Source organism: Neovison vison, chromosome 6 (genome assembly GCF_020171115.1).
Source record: "Neovison vison isolate M4711 chromosome 6, ASM_NN_V1, whole genome shotgun sequence".
NCBI lineage: Eukaryota > Metazoa > Chordata > Mammalia > Carnivora > Mustelidae > Neogale > Neogale vison.
Genome location: NC_058096.1, coordinates 30011118 through 30028573, shown reverse-complemented (window position 1 = coordinate 30028573; position 17456 = coordinate 30011118). Strand labels below are relative to the sequence as shown.

The 17456-nt window shown below is 35.2% G+C and overlaps 1 protein-coding gene and 1 pseudogene across 19 annotated transcripts in view; both read right to left on the bottom strand.

Moving 5' to 3' along the window:
* Nucleotides 1-17456, bottom strand: part of ROBO2 (roundabout guidance receptor 2) — a 1684719-nt gene that overhangs the window by 769194 nt on the left and 898069 nt on the right. The window lies entirely within an intron of this gene.
* Nucleotides 5686-6232, bottom strand: LOC122908385 (annotated as a pseudogene).

The window sequence follows — 17456 nt, the reverse complement described above, 5'->3', positions numbered from 1 at the left end:
TAAACTAAATTTGTGATTATAATCTAAGCCCAAGTAACTTCTGAAAAGTAATATATTTACAGTCCCAAGTGGCCATCTTACCTGCTTCCTATTACTCATTATCTTGGCAACATTTCTGTCATCTCTGAAAAAATTGTTCAGGGGGGAAGAAAACCACAATATTTAAATATTAAGAAAGTATTACTATAGTCCAAGAGTTAAAGAGTAACAACATGGAGGTTGTATGTTTTTAAAAAGATTACTTGATACTACTTTCAAGGGTGTGATGGGGCTTGATATTAAGATACAAATTCAATATATATTAATCCAGAAATAAACAAAGATATTAGCTCTTCAAATGCACACAATTACTTAACAATTACTCTAAATTTAACTAATATATATTTCCCAGGAAACTGCTGATAATGCTTTTATGTACATGTATATGAACTTTCTTTTAGTATTATATTTACAATAATCATGACACTTTTAAAATAATAAGAGTGACTACAACATCAACTGCTAAATACACTGGCAGAGTATATAGATGTATTTGCTAATGTGAATTTTATAATTACTACACTATAATGAAAGATATTTAATCACACCATACATATGTTATTCTTACACAATATCACCGTTCTTTCAGATTGGGGCTGTGTATATGGAGGTTTTCATCAGTTATTTTTATGGGTTTGTTTGAGCTTCTCATTTTCTCTGTCTTAAAACATTTGAAACATAGCATAACATCTCTTTCCTTTGACCTCTTCTGACAAATTAAATATTCAACAACCCTGAAGCATCCATTACCCTTGAGATGACATCATGATCTCAACAACATTCCTTTAGGCAAATCAACATAATTACCGCACATCTAGAACATACAGAGCTTCTTCTTAGATAAGGCAGTGAGAGTCTCTGCTATTAAGAGGTCAAGATTAGGTTTAAAGGGTACAGGTTTTAGATTCAGCACTTTACTTAATGTCTGGGTAACAAATATAATCTCCCTTTAATTAATAAATGCAGAAAGATGAAGTTATAAAATCCATATTTATAGGGTATGATGGGAATTAATATTCCATAACATCTATTTTGGATATGAAGGCATTTACCAAAATACCTTTCCCCCCAGTTTTTTCAAGGAGTAAAGGTAGCTGATAGGTAAACTGAAGCACTTCCTAATAGGTATCCCACTTAAGGGGACAAAGGGATGTGCTCACTCATTATCAATGATAGTGTTACTGATGTATCTGATCATACAGCTAAAAGCTAGACTTCTTAACTCAGGTCTTATTTGTAGTGAATTCCAGATATTCTAATGATGTCCTAATGACTATCTGAAAACAACAATAAGAAGAGCAACAATAATCACAAACAAGCCCTTATAGAGAATTTGTTCTGGGCCAAGCACTATTCTAAATGTTTTCAAATTATTTAGTTCACTTACTTCCTTACAGTCAATGGAGGTAATATTATTATTCTTTTTAAAAGATTTATTTATTTATTTTGAGAGAGAAAGAGCACAAGTGTGGGGGAGGAGGGGCAGGGGAAGAGGGAGAGAGAATCTCAAGCAGACTCCCTGCTAAGCATGGTGCTCGGCTGAGGGCTGAGTCCCAAGACCCTGAGATCATGACCAGAGCTGAAATTGGGAGTCAGATGCTCAACCAATTGAGCCACCCAAGCACCCCTAGAAGTAATATTATTAACTCATTTAGAGATGAGGAACGTATGGTGAAGAGGGATTTACTTATCTTGCTCAAGGTCACAGAGCTTGGGGAGAATTTAAATCCAACCCAAGGAAATTTACACATGTAAACACAACTAAACTATATTGGGCATTATAGAGATGTTTTAAATCACCTTCTTTTTATTATATTATATTATATTATATTATATTTTCCAAAAGAAAGATTACAAGACTGGAGGAGTGATAATTACCCATGACATCATCCAACAGGTATTTCTAAGTTACTATTGGGTATTGTGGTGGATGCAAATTAGAAAGACATGAATGACAACCTATATGAAATTTGAAGAACCTAATGCAAAAAGCAAGTTTTCTGAAAGTGCTCTATTATTATAAACCATTTCCACTTACATCAAGTAAGAAAATTAAAATATATGAAACAGAAATTTTCAATTGTTTCTGTAACTCTCATCTATATATTCTTATAACATCAGCAGTTATAAAGATATATTTAAAGCAGTGTTATTTGAATATTTTATAATTTTACTCTACAGTTTGTTTCTTTCTGTTAATTTAAGTCTAAACAATGTCAAAGAACTTCCCTGACCCATTTCTATTTAAATGTCCCTAAAGTCTGTAACAGTCTGCTTTTCTGACTAACCTTCAGATTATCTACCATGAAGCCTTTCCTGAAGACTTACGTATAAATTATTTTAAAGTATGTGATTGAAAATACTCACTTAATATAAATTATGCCCAACTGTATATTCATATTGTACTGAAGTTTTTAGGTATTATTTCTTGAAGGCTGGTTGTCGGATTTAATTTTTTCATCATTCCAAGCAGCTCTAATATAATTTTCTCCATGATGGAAATATTTCATAATTGTGCCATACAATATAGTTGGCACTAGACACATAATGGCTATTGAGCACTTAAAATGTGACTAGAGAGACTGACAATTGAATTTTTAATTTTATTGACTTTTAATTAATTTAAATTTAAAGTTAGTCACATGTGGCTAGTAGCTGCCTATTAATAATGTACATCTATAGTGATGTACACAGAATAGATATTTAATAAGTTCTGTGGAATAAATGAATGAGAGAGTGAATGCATTCACAAAACTTTACAGGTTCCTAAGAAATATCTATCCGTACCCAAACTTTAATTTTCAAAATTATGACAAACCATTTACGGAAGCAAACCTTCTTGAGATTTACAATCTTAGAATGATAAAGTTAGGAGGATAGATTACGCCATTCAAACTCTTACTTGATAAATAAGAGACAACGGAGTCCACAGAAGAGAAGTTTTCTTGTTTCAAAACTAGATTGTGAAGAATCAGGACAATGAGCTCAGGTACTTTTGTTCTGAGGGCAGTACTACTTGCCATAATATTCTAAAATTTCATGGGTAATTAACCTTTGTATATGATCTTCCCGTGAGACTGTAAATTTAGTCTAGTGTTTTGTTTTGGAGTTGCCTGGAAGCAGAGAGACCCCAAGGCAAGGATTAGAACATAGGTGGTTTACTTGAGCTACCGTTATGAACACCACCAACAGGAGAATGAAATAGGCAATGTTATGTATCACAGTGAAAAGTATTATCAAGACAGATACTATGGGCACTAAAGCATAGTCCTGTGAGGAAAAATCTGGATATAGTTTAAAATGCATACTTCAGAATTATCCTAGTTTGGCAAAGGAAGGTATCAAAGGAGGGAGTTGGCGTATTTGTCTGCTCTGATTAGCCAAACCTCCCAGGCTTTTGGAAAAATCAGTAGAGCTCAATGATGAAGTAACACCTCCAGTTTGTGTTCTTGTGTTCTACTTAGTTTTTGGTGCAGATTCAAACTATAGTAGTTGCTCAATTAATAAGATCACATATAGTTCTTTTTATCATTAAATCATAGAATCTTGACAAAGTAAGAACTTTAGAAGATTAAAAAGTACTTTGTATCCCAGGAGCTAACATAGTGTCTAGCACAAAATAAGTGATTTCCAAATTACTGTCATAACTTAATCTTGTCAACATAATAGACAAAAGAACAACATAATATTTTGATAATTTATAGCTTCTACTACTCTCAGCAATAAATAATAATTGATCATTAACTACATATTTCTAAATAATTGTCATATATCAACTTATTATTCCCACCACAATACTATGTTAAATATACTATTTATTATCCTATCATACTATAATAAAGAATAAATAATTTTTAATGCTTTCTTTTGAAAAAAATTATGTGTACATTATGACATTTTGAAATTAGTATTTATAATTTAATGCATTATTTTTATTTCTAATATGGGATTTCTTTTATATTGGGATCATTTTTGTTTTTTAAAGCTGGAGATGGAAACCTACGGACTTTGATTTCTCTTAACCATCACTATGTTTAATGTTAGCTGCAAAATTAGTTGTTTTCTGAAGTATACAATGCACATATGGCCATGAAAAAAAAAATCAAAGTTTGGAAGAACACATGGAGTTGGAAAAAAAAAAATACTACTTCTCCCCTTAAGTTTATTTTTCCAAAGAAGAGGGCGCTTGCTATCACTACCTACACTACACACTGAGCTCCGAGTAGATATAGTAGATGTGATGCCTACTATATTTCCTTGACTTTATTTTATTTCATTTTTTGAAGAAGAAAATCTTTTTATTAATCACAACATGAAATTGATTTGACATCCCATTAGCATCAAGCCTTGATAAATAATGCTGTTATAAAATTTACACCCATTCTGGAGGAAAATATTACATTATTAGGCCTCTTTTAGAAGGTTTTTATGAAATGATTTTAGTAAACCTTTTCTTTTTCAACAGTAAATAGCATGTATTTTCAAACTGTGCTAAAAAGCACTTAGTAAAATAACTATAAAATCTATAATCATTAACAACTGGCAGGACTTGGACTATTCTGTTAAACATTAAGAACCATATTCCTGTTTTAGCTGTTACATCAATGCCCCTTTTTCATTGGTAAAGCAAACACTTTCTGGGAGTGCCATGATGATTAGTAAGTTTCCTCAGTTATTGATGCTTGCTTCCTCAAGGCTCAAATGAGTTTCCTCCCCAGTTTTACTCTCCTGGAGTAGAAACAAGTAACTTTGGGTTTTGTATAGAGGGAGGCTAATATTTTGAAATTCTGCTATTGAAGTTTTCTAACTGATAGTTTACAAAAGAAATGAATTATTATAGGAATAAGTCTGTGAACTACTCCGGTTTTGAAATAAAAAGGCTTCAGAATAACTTCTCAAACTTACCTTTCCATTCTGGCACACGACTTGGGAATCCTAACATGTCTGATCCACATTGCCGTAATTCCTCTATCAGCTACATTTTGCCCTCATTAAGGGTTAGGATTGTGGTTTCAAACAACTTTTGCATAGAAAGCATCTTTAAGTAAGTTTTCTTTTCACTGAATTGAGATTTTTTTTTTCACGTAGATGCCTGTGGAAGGCAATGTAAACATACGCATATATATATATATATATATATACACATTTGCATATCCATGTGGGTGTGTATGTATGTGTTTTATTTTTTTAAAGATTTTATTTATTTATTTTACAGGCAGAGATCACAAGTAAGCAGAGAGGCATGCAGAGAGAGAGGGAGAAGCAGGCATCCTGCTGAGCAGAGAGTCCCATGCGGGGCTCAATCCCAGGACTCTGAGATCATGACGTGAGCTAAAGGCAGGGGCTTTAACCCACTGAGCCACCCAGTCACCCCTGTATGTATGTGTTTTTAAAATAAATTAGTTTTAGAGCTCTTGGGTGGCTTCATGGGTTAAGCATCTGCCTTCACCTCAGGTCATGATCTCTGGGTCCTGGAATCAAGCCCCAGGGCAGGCTTCCTGCTCAGTTGGCCGCTCATGCTCTCTCTTTCTCAAATAAATAAATAATAAACAATTAAAAATAAATAAAGTAAGTTATTTTTACCAGTAGAATAAAACTAAACTACAGGGACAACTCTGAGAACAGGTTAGTCTTCCTCACACTCCTCTAGGTTGAGGAAGGCAGGTACAATTCTCCAAGGGAGGTGATGAGGCTGTGGTAAGACTTTTCATCATCCAACCGTCTGGCCCTGCCAGGCCTCACTACCACAGTGATATGCACATCCGCTTTCTCAGAAGCACTGGCCTCTAGAGACATGTCTGTCAGAAACAAGATGTTGATGGTTGAGCAGCGATGGCTGTTTGCAATCTTTTGGTAACTCTCTCCACTTTACGTCCAATCTTGGTATCAAAGTGATCATCATCAAGCTCAAGAATATCTCAGTTTGTAGAATGACCAAATAATAGCTCTGGGCCTCTACATTTCCTGAAGACAAGATATACACCTTCATTCCAGCCTCCGTCCATTTCCTGACTGCGGGAACTACATCCTCAAAGAACTCTGTTTTCATGCCCCCAGTTGTGAAGGCAGCTCTCCACAGACAGCCCTGCCTCTGTCTGAGCGCTCTGGTCTTTTGCTTCAGAGACATCTGGCAGCACACGTTATCCACCACAGCCTGGATCATCCGCTGCAGGTCATCTGCTCCATTCCCAGATGTGGCAGATGTGACCAAATGGAAACTGCTGATAATTAAACGAACAAAACTAAAATAGATACATTGGGGCAGTGGTTTCTAAAGCTTGTACCAGCATAGCTTGTTCAGCTGATTGTGCACATCTTTTCTCAGGATCACGTTCAGTGAAGAGATTTCATGTTGGTCACTTGAAATTCATCATGGCGGGAGTAGTCACAACACGGGAATCCTCTGTGTTACAGACCGAGTTGACCCCTTCTCCATCCTCTCGTTAAACAGCAAGTAGCACCATTTACGAGTGTACCACCACATGGCCAAGACCATGAGACATCCCAGAACTCATAACTAATTTAACATCAGATAACAGAAGCAACTTCACTTGTGCAATATTTAAGAATTAGGTGACCAAGGGGCGCCTGGGTGGCTCAGTGGGTTAAGCCGCTGCCTTCGGCTCAGGTCATGATCTCAGGGTCCTGGGATCGAGTTCCGCATCAGGCTCTCTGCTCAGCAGGGAGCCTGCTTCCCTCTCTCTCTCTGCCTGCCTCTCCATCTACTTGTGATTTCTCTCTGTCAAATAAATACATAAAATCTTTTAAAAAAAAGAAAAAAAAAGAATTAGGTGACCAAAGTGTTTTTTTCTGGAACCACAACAACAGAAATACCCACATGAATCCTAAGATGAGGTGTTGCTTTCTGTAATACTGTCTCTACAGACTGAGGAAGTAATGATGGAGATTAGGAGTGTCCAGACTGACATTTTTATTGCAACTAAATCTTTTTCTCTTTAACTCTGGGACCATCACAATGTTTCCAATTTTTATTTTGTTAATGAAATCACTAAAAAATCTCTTGTTATCTCCCAACCTAATTTCATGACTGAAAGAACATTTAATACTAAGAAAAGTAAAATAAAAATATCTAATCTCTAAATACATTACAGTTCTTCCTAGGAAAGAAAATTTTGCAGTCCTACACTACCATTTACTACGTATTAATATAAGCTTTGTCACAAGCTGGCTGAGTACTTTGGAGCCCTCACACAATAATTATATTAATTTTTCTTAACAATAAGTCATCAAAAGAAGCATATTCTGAAGAAAAAAAAAACAGATAATATCAAGCTGTGAACTATGTTGAGAGTGCTTCAGTTGCCAGACGGAATACTTCGTTGCACTGACAAAGACCATGGGGTGTCTGTATCTCTCTTAGCTAAGGATGACTTTTCAGATTATCTAAATTTGTGACTTCCTTCTCTCAGCTCACTCAAGTACATTTCTTATAAGAAAACATTTTTTGGTATTATTTTTATACACAGACTATGTGGCAATCTCCAAACACAAGTATGTAGTCTCCTTTCCAGTTATCTTTCACTAAAATTAACAGTTACTTTAATTCATCCCTTAGTCTCATGTACATTTCACTCAGTGTGATCCTTTCTGTGTGTTGGTAACATGTAGTTTCAGAATGAGCTACCTGAGAACTCTGTCTAGAGACAAGGTAAACCGATTCAAGCCTGGCCTGATCAACCTGCTCTGGTAGCTGGTCTGGCATATCCTGATCAACACTGGGATCAACACCGTCCTGTGGCCTTCAAACTATGATAAATATTATTTCAATGTCTTTAAAAATGTTCATTTATCTTAAGTGATATTAGAGACTGGTATTCCTTAGGTATCACTTCTAGAAAACTACTGCCCATGTATTGAAATATTATTTTTCCCTTTCTGAATATGTAATAGGAACAGTGTTCCTGTTACATCACATCGTCTAATAAAAAAAGATACATTAAAAAAAATCATACAACAGTAGATCAACTAAGTAGACACAACCAAGTGTGCACTTGGCATATTTAACAAAGCTGACCAATAGCTCTAAATTAACACTGAATTTGCTCCTGTAAAGGAGAATTATTATTGACATTTCCAGCTTGTGGGGCCACTGAGAGTGAATAAGTTGATTGTTGTTCAATTATTTAATTAAGTTCCAGGAAAGATGTGAATCACAAGGCCTACCAGCATTAGCACTAAATTATAGAAACAGAGCAGTATTGGTAAAAAAGCGGATTGCAATGATCACTGAGAATATGTTATAGATTGACTGTCTTTGTCTGCTAGTGTATTGACAGGGAACATGCAGAAAACTAATTTTGAAGTTTTTAATTATAATGACTTTAAAAAAGTATAAGGAATCACAAATAGTTCATAGAGCTTAAGCACATAGGCTATTTTATCTTATATGACCTCAGAAGAGCAACTAAATAGGTACAAACATAAAGAGCAAAATATTCCCAAATCACTCTTGGCCCAGACAACATACTGAGCATTGAGAATAATAAGTTGCTCTCATTAATAGTAAGTTGAAGTACAATAGTCCCCCTCTATTCTGGTTTTCATTTCTGTAGTTTCAGTTAGCTGAGGTCAACGGTGGTCTGGAAGTAGATGGTCCTCCTTCTGAGGAGGAGAGGTCCCTATAGGTCAAGAGTAACCTAATGCTAGGTCACAATGCATGTGTCATTCACCTTGGTTCATCTCATCATGCAGGCATTTTATCATCTCACATCATCAAAAGAAAGATGAATACAGTACAAGAAGATATTTTGAGAGACCTCATTTGCACAACTTTAATTACAGTATATTGTTATAATTGTTCTATGTTGTTATTAGTTATTATTCTTAATTTCTTACTGTGCCTGAAGTATAAATTAAGCTTTATCATAGATGTGTGTGTGTGTATATACATACAACATATATATAATGTGTATATATAGGTATATAACATATATATTTATATATCATATCATATGAGGTTCATATATATGTATGTGTGTATATATATGCATATGTATATATATATATATATATATATATATATATATATATGAGAAAAAGTAGGGAATATACACAGTTTGGTCCTATCTGCAGTTTCAAGCACCCACTGGGATCTTGGAACAATCAATCCCCTGTGGATAAGGGGGGATTACTGTATTGCCCCTTGAAACTGTCATTTGGAGACACAAAAGTGAAAGCACAAGAAATCCACTCATTTTTCAGGTTTTTAGAGTTCTAAACATGTTAAGATGTTTACCATATGTACAGTATAAACATAATCCAGCTAGTACAAATGGTAAGAATGTCTGCATGGTGAAATTTGGACAGAACTTCATATTCACCGCAGTAAGCTGTAAACAACCTATGTAAAATATTTCTTTTAGGGACCAGCATATGTACAAAGAATAACTATTCTGTTAATTACCAGTGTGAAAGAATAACTACTTTGTTAACTGATAGTAAAGTATATATGTTTAGTAGCTAAATCTGTATCTGTATCTATGTTTATATATCCTTTATGATCAACTGCATCTATCATAGAATGACAAACATGACCAACTAAGAAAAAGCAGTAGATCCAATACAATTTTATTTCTTAAAGTTTTGGTTTCATACTACATGCCAAAAGTCATCACTAAATTAGGATACATTGCCTTGCTTCAACCACCATTAGGTTATAGCACAGAGCTATTGGATTATAGGCAATGCATTGTATTTGATTGCCCACTGCCAAGTTCAGGTGACATAAGTCATGTTCTACAATGTTAGTTATAGACGTACTATTAAGAATTTTAACCAGTGACTTTGATGATTGAATTGTGAACATGAGTGAACATGATCTTTAATTTTATAGATAAGTTATGGAGAGTGACATCTCCAGCACTATAGAGGAAAAGAATGGGAATACAAAATAGCCTTAAGAAATTCTACAAGTTTTCAGAATTAATTATAATAAAATTCAAGAGGAACAAATCAAGGCCATCATAATACTGAAAAAAATTAAGGGAATACAAAAGTGAAGAAATGTTGTCTATGTATAAACGTTTTTGAAGAAAGTCTGAAGCACCATGGAGAAAGGAGATCAAAAGTCAAATGGGTACACAATGTACTTTAACTTTTAAACTTTTTAACTTTTAAAGGGAGTGACAGACTTAGTTACTTGAATGAGGTAATAATAGTATAATGCTGTGGACAAAGGATTTGGAACAGGAAACTTGGGATTGAATCCAAGAGCCACACTTACTAACCTTGAGATCTTGGATTAAGCCATTCTATATCTCTGAATCTCATTTGAAAAATGGAAATGTTCACAACATCTAGTTAAACTAAAAAATAATTGGGATAATATATGTAAAAATGCATTGTAAATTTTAAATTACTGTTTACTACTGCTTATTTTTGAAAATAACTTTTATAAAGGTAATAGTCCCTCAAATTACAGGCATTTTATTCACATTGTATAAAAATTTTCAGAAGCTTTAAATGTTTTAAGATTTTTAGATAACATACTTTATCAGAAGGGATTAAATACCATTTCATTTTTTAAAATGTCTTAACCAGGGGTGCATGGGTGGCTCGAGGGTTAAAGACTCTGCTTTCAGCTCAGGTCATTCCTAGGGTCCTGGGATTAAGCCCCACATCAGGCTCTCTGCTCAGCAGGGAGTCTGCTTCCTCCTCTCTCTCTCCCTGGCTCTCTGCCTACTTGTGATCTCTGTCAAATAAATAAATAAAATCTTAAGAAAAAATAAAATATCTTAACCATAAGGTAATTTCTAGAACACAGATGAGAAGTAAGCATTTTTAAATTGCTTTTAAAAAACCCCAAAGTTTCATTTTGTTAACTGTGGTATTGGAGTTTTAACTCTTGTTTTAAACCAAAGTTATCAGGTTCTGGAAGGCTATAAAATCTTTTATTTTCTAAGTTTCAAAAAACATGACTATATTTTCATCAATTTGAGAAACTGAGAATATTCATATAAGGTCCAGGCTACAAACAATTTGGATATTGTCTGAAAGGTCTTTCAGGGGCACCTGGGTGGCACAGTCAGTTCAATGTCTGATTCTTGGTTTTAGCTTGTGTCATGATCTTAGGGTCGTGAGATGGGGCCCCATGGGGGGCTCCATGTTCAGTTCAGAGTCAGCTTGAGATTCTCACTCTCCCTCTGCCCCTCCTGCTCAGGCTCTCTCTCTAGCGCTGTCTAAAATAAATAAATAAATCTTAAAAAAAAATCTTTTAGCGGGCCTTTCTGGTTTAATTATTGGTCTTTTCTTCCTTTTCTTCTCCTCCTTCTCTTTTTCCTCTTCCTCTTCTCCCTTTCCTCTTCTTCCTTCTTTTTCCTCTTTCTCCTCTTCTCTTATCTTTCTTCCTCTTCTCCTCCTCCTCCTTCATGTTCCTCTTTCTCCTCCTCTCCCTCTCTTCCAATTTGCTACCCCTAATTCATTGTTTTCACTAGCCTAAAGTTTCTACTCTGTTGATCTTTCTAATGAAGTAAATACATCATTATACTGCTAGTGTATAAAGACTTAGGTTTTTCTTTCTTCTTTAGCCTTAGGCAAAAGAAGGAGACCCTGGCGGAAAAGCCAAACTTCTAGATCGAATGCCAAGAAAGGAAAATAGAATCCAATGCAAATCAACCACACAACCTCTGCTTTCCAGAGACACGGATAGCTTTAGGTATATAGATGTAGGCATATTATAAGTATACACAATTAGAACCCCCAAATCCCATTTGGGATAAAACACTTCTGGGACTAATGAGATCCAGGTATAAGTAAAGCTCAGAGAAAAACTGCTGAGGAAAAGGCAGGGACTCAAGCATGTAAAGTTAAATTCAATAATCTATAAACATTTTTCTTAAAAAAAAAAAAACAACTATTCAAGTTTTCCACTTACTACTGTTCCATGATCTGAACCCCACAGCCTTAATAGGAGAAATCATTTCTCTTGATAAGGTAGTTTAATTTGCACATGTGGTTTACTACATATACAGATCTTTCTACATTTCCTGATTTATTGGTGTGAAAATTTCACTGATCCAGAAGAATTTATACTAAAATTGCTTGGTAATATGAAATCTGTTCAGGAAGATTAGAAAACCATGTTATATGCCCAAGAGATTACACTATCATTTATAACAGTTGCATCCAAATTAACTCATATTTACTTAATTACAAACAACATTACATGAACCATTTTAACCCTAAACATGCTATTTATACAAATAATGTAAGTGCTGGGGAAACAAACAAATAAAGATAACAATGTCCCTTAGCAACAAGGAGCCAGAATTCTTCTAAGGAAATTAAGTTCACTAAGTCAATAAAATAACCTAAATACCTTAAATTTATAACTTCTACATTTAATACATTCTACATTTAATACTATTCAGTAATTCCACCATATTTTCTGCACCTGAAAGGATATCAGGTCTTTTGTTTTTCTTTTTTTTTCTCCTGCAATTAAACTCTTCTTGCTACCACATTAGGATATCCTAAATCTCCCCCATTCTCACTATACATCAAAGTTATGTCATGTCCAACAAAAGCACAGCTTTTTACTGCTTGTGGTTTCTAGAACAATGCTTTTAAGATATTAATGTACAGGCCATTCACCTGGGGATCTTGGAAAAATGCAGGTATTAATTCAGCAGATCTGGGGTCTGGCCCCACATTCTGCATTTCTAATGAGCCCCCAGGTGCTGTGCATTCTGCTCTCAAATAGCAGCAAGCTCTTAGACACATGAAGAGGGTGTGTTCTACCAAATCTATAAATCATCACAAAAGTTTTGATATAAAAATCTTGCAAATCTTAATAGTTCAATAAGAATACAAAAATAAGATAGTAGGAATTATGACTGTATCCTCAAGAACTAAAAAAAAAAAAAAAGAAAGAAAAAGGAAACTGAACTAAGGAAAATTGCACTAACCACAGAGGTCAATGCCCCTGTATTCCTGTCAAGAGGAAGTCATGATTTAAATTTCTCGTTAATACTCATAAAATATTTACAAGAGGAACAATGTAATGCACTATAGACGGGCTAGTACTCTACTTTGAGTCCTCTGGTACCTCTCAAACCTTCTTATGGAAGCTGATTTTGAATAAAACCTGACATTCATAATTATTCTACATTTTTAAAAATATTGCTATTAAAATCATCATTAAGGACAAACTTGTGAGCAAAGGCTATAATTCATGGCATTTAAAAAACAAATACAACTAATTAGAAGATACTAAATATGAGATATGTCAAATGAAAATCCCATAAAGATTGACTTGCTAGATTAATAGTAAACAATGTTACCTATTTTTGTTATCTTTAAATCTATGGAAAGAATAGACAGGTGGAATGAGCATTGGATTAGAGAAGGAGAAGCTCTGAAGTAAAACTAGCACTTGAATTCAAAGCCTCCATGGCCTCTGTCCTTGAGCAGTTAAATTCAGGTAAGAACTCAATCATAAAGAGCTAAAACAAAGAAATGAGACAACGCTTAGAGGATCCTTTTTTTTTTTAAGAGTTTTCTTTTTCTTAAGATTTTATCTATTTATTTGACAGACATCACAAGTAAGCAGAGAGGCAGGCAGAGAGAGAGGAGGAAGCAGGCTCCCCGCTGAGCAGAGATGCTGGGCTCGAACCCAGGACACTGGGATCATGACCTGAGCTGAAGGCAGAGGCTTTAACCCACTAAGCCACCCAGGCACCCCTGCTTCAAAGATCCTTAGCTCTGTGCCCGTGGTTAGCAACTGTAATTACTAGCTTCAATTATTATTATTGTTTTTTAAATTCAATTAATGAACCTCTACTGTATCATTAGTTTCAGAGGTAGAGTTCTGTTATTCCTCGGGTGCATATAACACCCAGCGCTCATTACATCACGTGTCCTCCCTCAATGCCCCCCATCCAGTTACCAGTATTCTTAACCATCTGAGTTTCTATGAAAATTACATAAACGAGGATGTATTTATAAAATGCCTTTAAGGTACTACTCCTAATAAGCACAATAATAGTATCGATTCCACCATTTGTTTAATACTTGCATCGTATCAAGCATCGAGTGAAAAGCACTAAATAACCTTTGAGCTCTTATACATGTCCAAAGTTTATACTTTACATAAGAATGATCAAGTCCAGAAAAATACAGTGGTTTACATAAAATCCCTAGAGTTTAGGCACAGCAGAACTGGCATTTCTGCCTAGATTTGTCTAACAGTTCCACTACAGTGGTGTTTGAAGCTGTTCCTTTGTGGTTTTGTCATCATCTGTGGAATCAGATTAATAATGTGGACCACATAACTTGTTTGGAAAATTAAATCAGATAATGACCACTGAAAAGCCAGTACAATGACTGACACAATGCTAGCAGCCAACAGACAAGCTCTACCTATAGTCGAGAGATGGCACAAATACTAAGTTTGAAGTGGGCTCTGCTCCTACTAGGAAGAGCTATGGTACGTTTTCAGTCTTAGACTTTGTCATCATCAGCTTCTCCTGTACCCTTTACCACTGTCCATGTGGAGTTTCCCATCATGCCATTGATTCCATTTAGCCAGATATAACATACCATTACTGTGGCAAAATAAGCATCCTGCCTTTTTGGGATTCCTGGCAGAATGTTCCAAACACAACTTTACTTTTGCTGATGCTGTTAATTGCACAAATGCTCACGTCATCTTGTTTAGACTGTGGTTTCATCCTGTTTTGACTATCATGTTGCCCTTCTGCTGGGCTCCCCGTTGACAGACTTCAGCTGGTACAGACTGCGCCTCCGAGTCTGATAGGCATCAGCTGCAGCAAATAGACAACTTCTGCTCCAGCTAGCTGCCAGACACAAATTTGTATTAAATTGTACTTTTAATTCGCTGTAAGAAAATATTTTTAGATTTATGTATGCAAGATGTCTTCCCATCTCAAGCATTAAGAAATGTCTAATCCTCCCTTTTCTCATACGTACTGAATTAAGTGGCATGAAAAAAACAGCAATGGCCCCTTCTGTTACATGTTCCTCTGTGGTACCTTTTTAAAAAGCTACCATTTATATTTCATTGACACTTTTAAAGGCTGATGAAATTAGATTTATTACATGTACAGTAAAAAGAGAAGACAGGGATGTCCAAATTGTTAATGTTCTCTCCTAACAACAACAAAAAGTCATTGACTGGCCCTCACCCAAACAAATTCCATGAATGCTGGCCAGTTCAGTGTGGCTTTGCTGTAACTGTGCGTTCCGTATTTTTGTGGCTCTAGCTTATAGGAATTATAAAGACCAAATTTCAGGGATGTTGAAAAAACGCAGAGGAATTCTGTTCAGGTGCACAGCAGAGTGTTAGAAATCTCTGTATGGAAGTCAGAAGCTCTGTCATCTGGGGTCACATGATTCTCTGAGTCCAGAATGTTATCACATATCTGGAATAGTCCGAGTCTGTAATTGTTTCTATCTGGTTCTTCCCTGTTCCAGTGGCTCATGCACAGTGCTACAAGGTCTCAGTTCTCTAAAATGTTGCTTTTAATATGTTGTAGACACTTCCTTTTTTGGGGGGAGGCTACCTGGTTTACATTACCCCTCCTCTGTTCTTAACCTCACTCCTATTTCTGTTAGAAAAATATCTCTGCTCACTGTGTGTAGTCTTGATACTGTGGAAATCCATCTGCCTTCCTTCTACTACTATAACAGAATGGATCAGAGCTTTCTAGTTACCACTTAGATATAGCTATGGAGTGGGCATGTGGTTTACATCAGACCCATGAGAGGCATTCCCTTCAGGGACTTAGAATCTTGGGCATGTGTCACAAAAACAGAAAAAAATAGTTGGAGTTTCTTTTCTTAATTAGAATGGCCCCAAGCAAAAAAGGGGTCATAAGTGGAACATACTTATTATGAAAACTTTCCTGTAATTCCTACTTCTTCTTTATCTATGGCTTCCCAAATCCTGCCTTGTTGTCTCCAAATTTCCCTTAGAATATTTGAGCTCTGATTATAATTATAATATTTTCTTTTCCTTATCTTAGCAAGACTTGAACCAAAAACTCTGGATGCGTGTAACTCAGGAACTGTGCGTAGTGACATTTTCCTACTTCAGAATTTCTGATTAGTATGATCGTCTGCAGAATGAAGTATCAATCCCTTAGGATCTGGATCAGCTCTATTCTCCAACATTGCCATCACTTTTACCCAAAAAAACGCTTTACACTAAGTGGACTAATTTATTCTTTTGTGCTCATGTGTGTTTATGTATATTTATTTACCTGAATAGGACACCCAGCACCCTTTCCTTCCTAATTTCTTCCTTTTCCCTCTTATTTGAATCTTACCTATTTTCAAAGTGCAAACCAATTCCCCAATTCCTCTGTAAGGCCTTTTCTTTAGTATTAAATCCATGATGATATCGTCTCTGTTCAAATTTTATAACAATCATTGCTGTATAGTGCTAATATTCAACTAAGTTCCTTAGCAGTATTTACTCAACAAATTCTTGTCTTTTCCTGTGTGCCTTATTTCATCAACTAGACTTTAAATTCTACCATGGATGGGTTCAAAGTTTGTGTCCTATCGAATTCCTTCAGTGCTTACCATACTGTCCCATGAAATACTTTTATTTAATTTTCATTTTGGTTCTCAATATTTAATTCCTCTTTGCATTTGGGGAATACTTGCTGTGAGAGTTCTTCATTTTTATATTTTCAAAAGTAATTATTTGGGTGACTACTTTCCTATGCTCTGCAACTTACATGTATTAATGATGTCATTTTTCTTTTTTAAAGCATTATATGTTAAAGAAAATGTAGATTGTGTACATAGTGGCTTCGGGTTGCAGTAAAGCAGAATGTTCAAATATTTAAGAAATGATCTTAGTTTGGTGGTTTTATGAACTGATAATAGCTAATGGTTATTGAACATACATCAAGTGCCATTCAGCGCACAAAGTTCATATGGGGGGTATTTTTATCCACTATATTTACAGATGAAGAAACTGAAATTAATGATTTTGAAAAGCCTATGCAACGATCCCCAGCTAATAAGGGACAGAGTAAGAGTTAAAAATAAGTCTGCCTCCAGAGTTCTAACACTGAACAACAATGCCATACCAGCACTGTTGTAATTTCTGGACATAGATCAGCAAAGGACATTTTAAAATTAAACACACACACACACACACACACACAGTTATTTAAAAATTATCCCCAGTGATTATAGAGTAACTTTGTTTACATGGTGATTTATACAATGTGATTTTCACAGGAGCTAAAAGGACTGACTGACTGCTCTTAAGATACCAAGGCAGGTCTATGACTGAATGCTCAAAAATACTAGAACTATTCCTTTTCAGAACACATTCTAACTACATAAATGCTAGACATTCTTTTATTCCCCAAAAGTATATGGCATTTTTATGCAAAATCTCAAAAAGTGGGCTTAAGTAA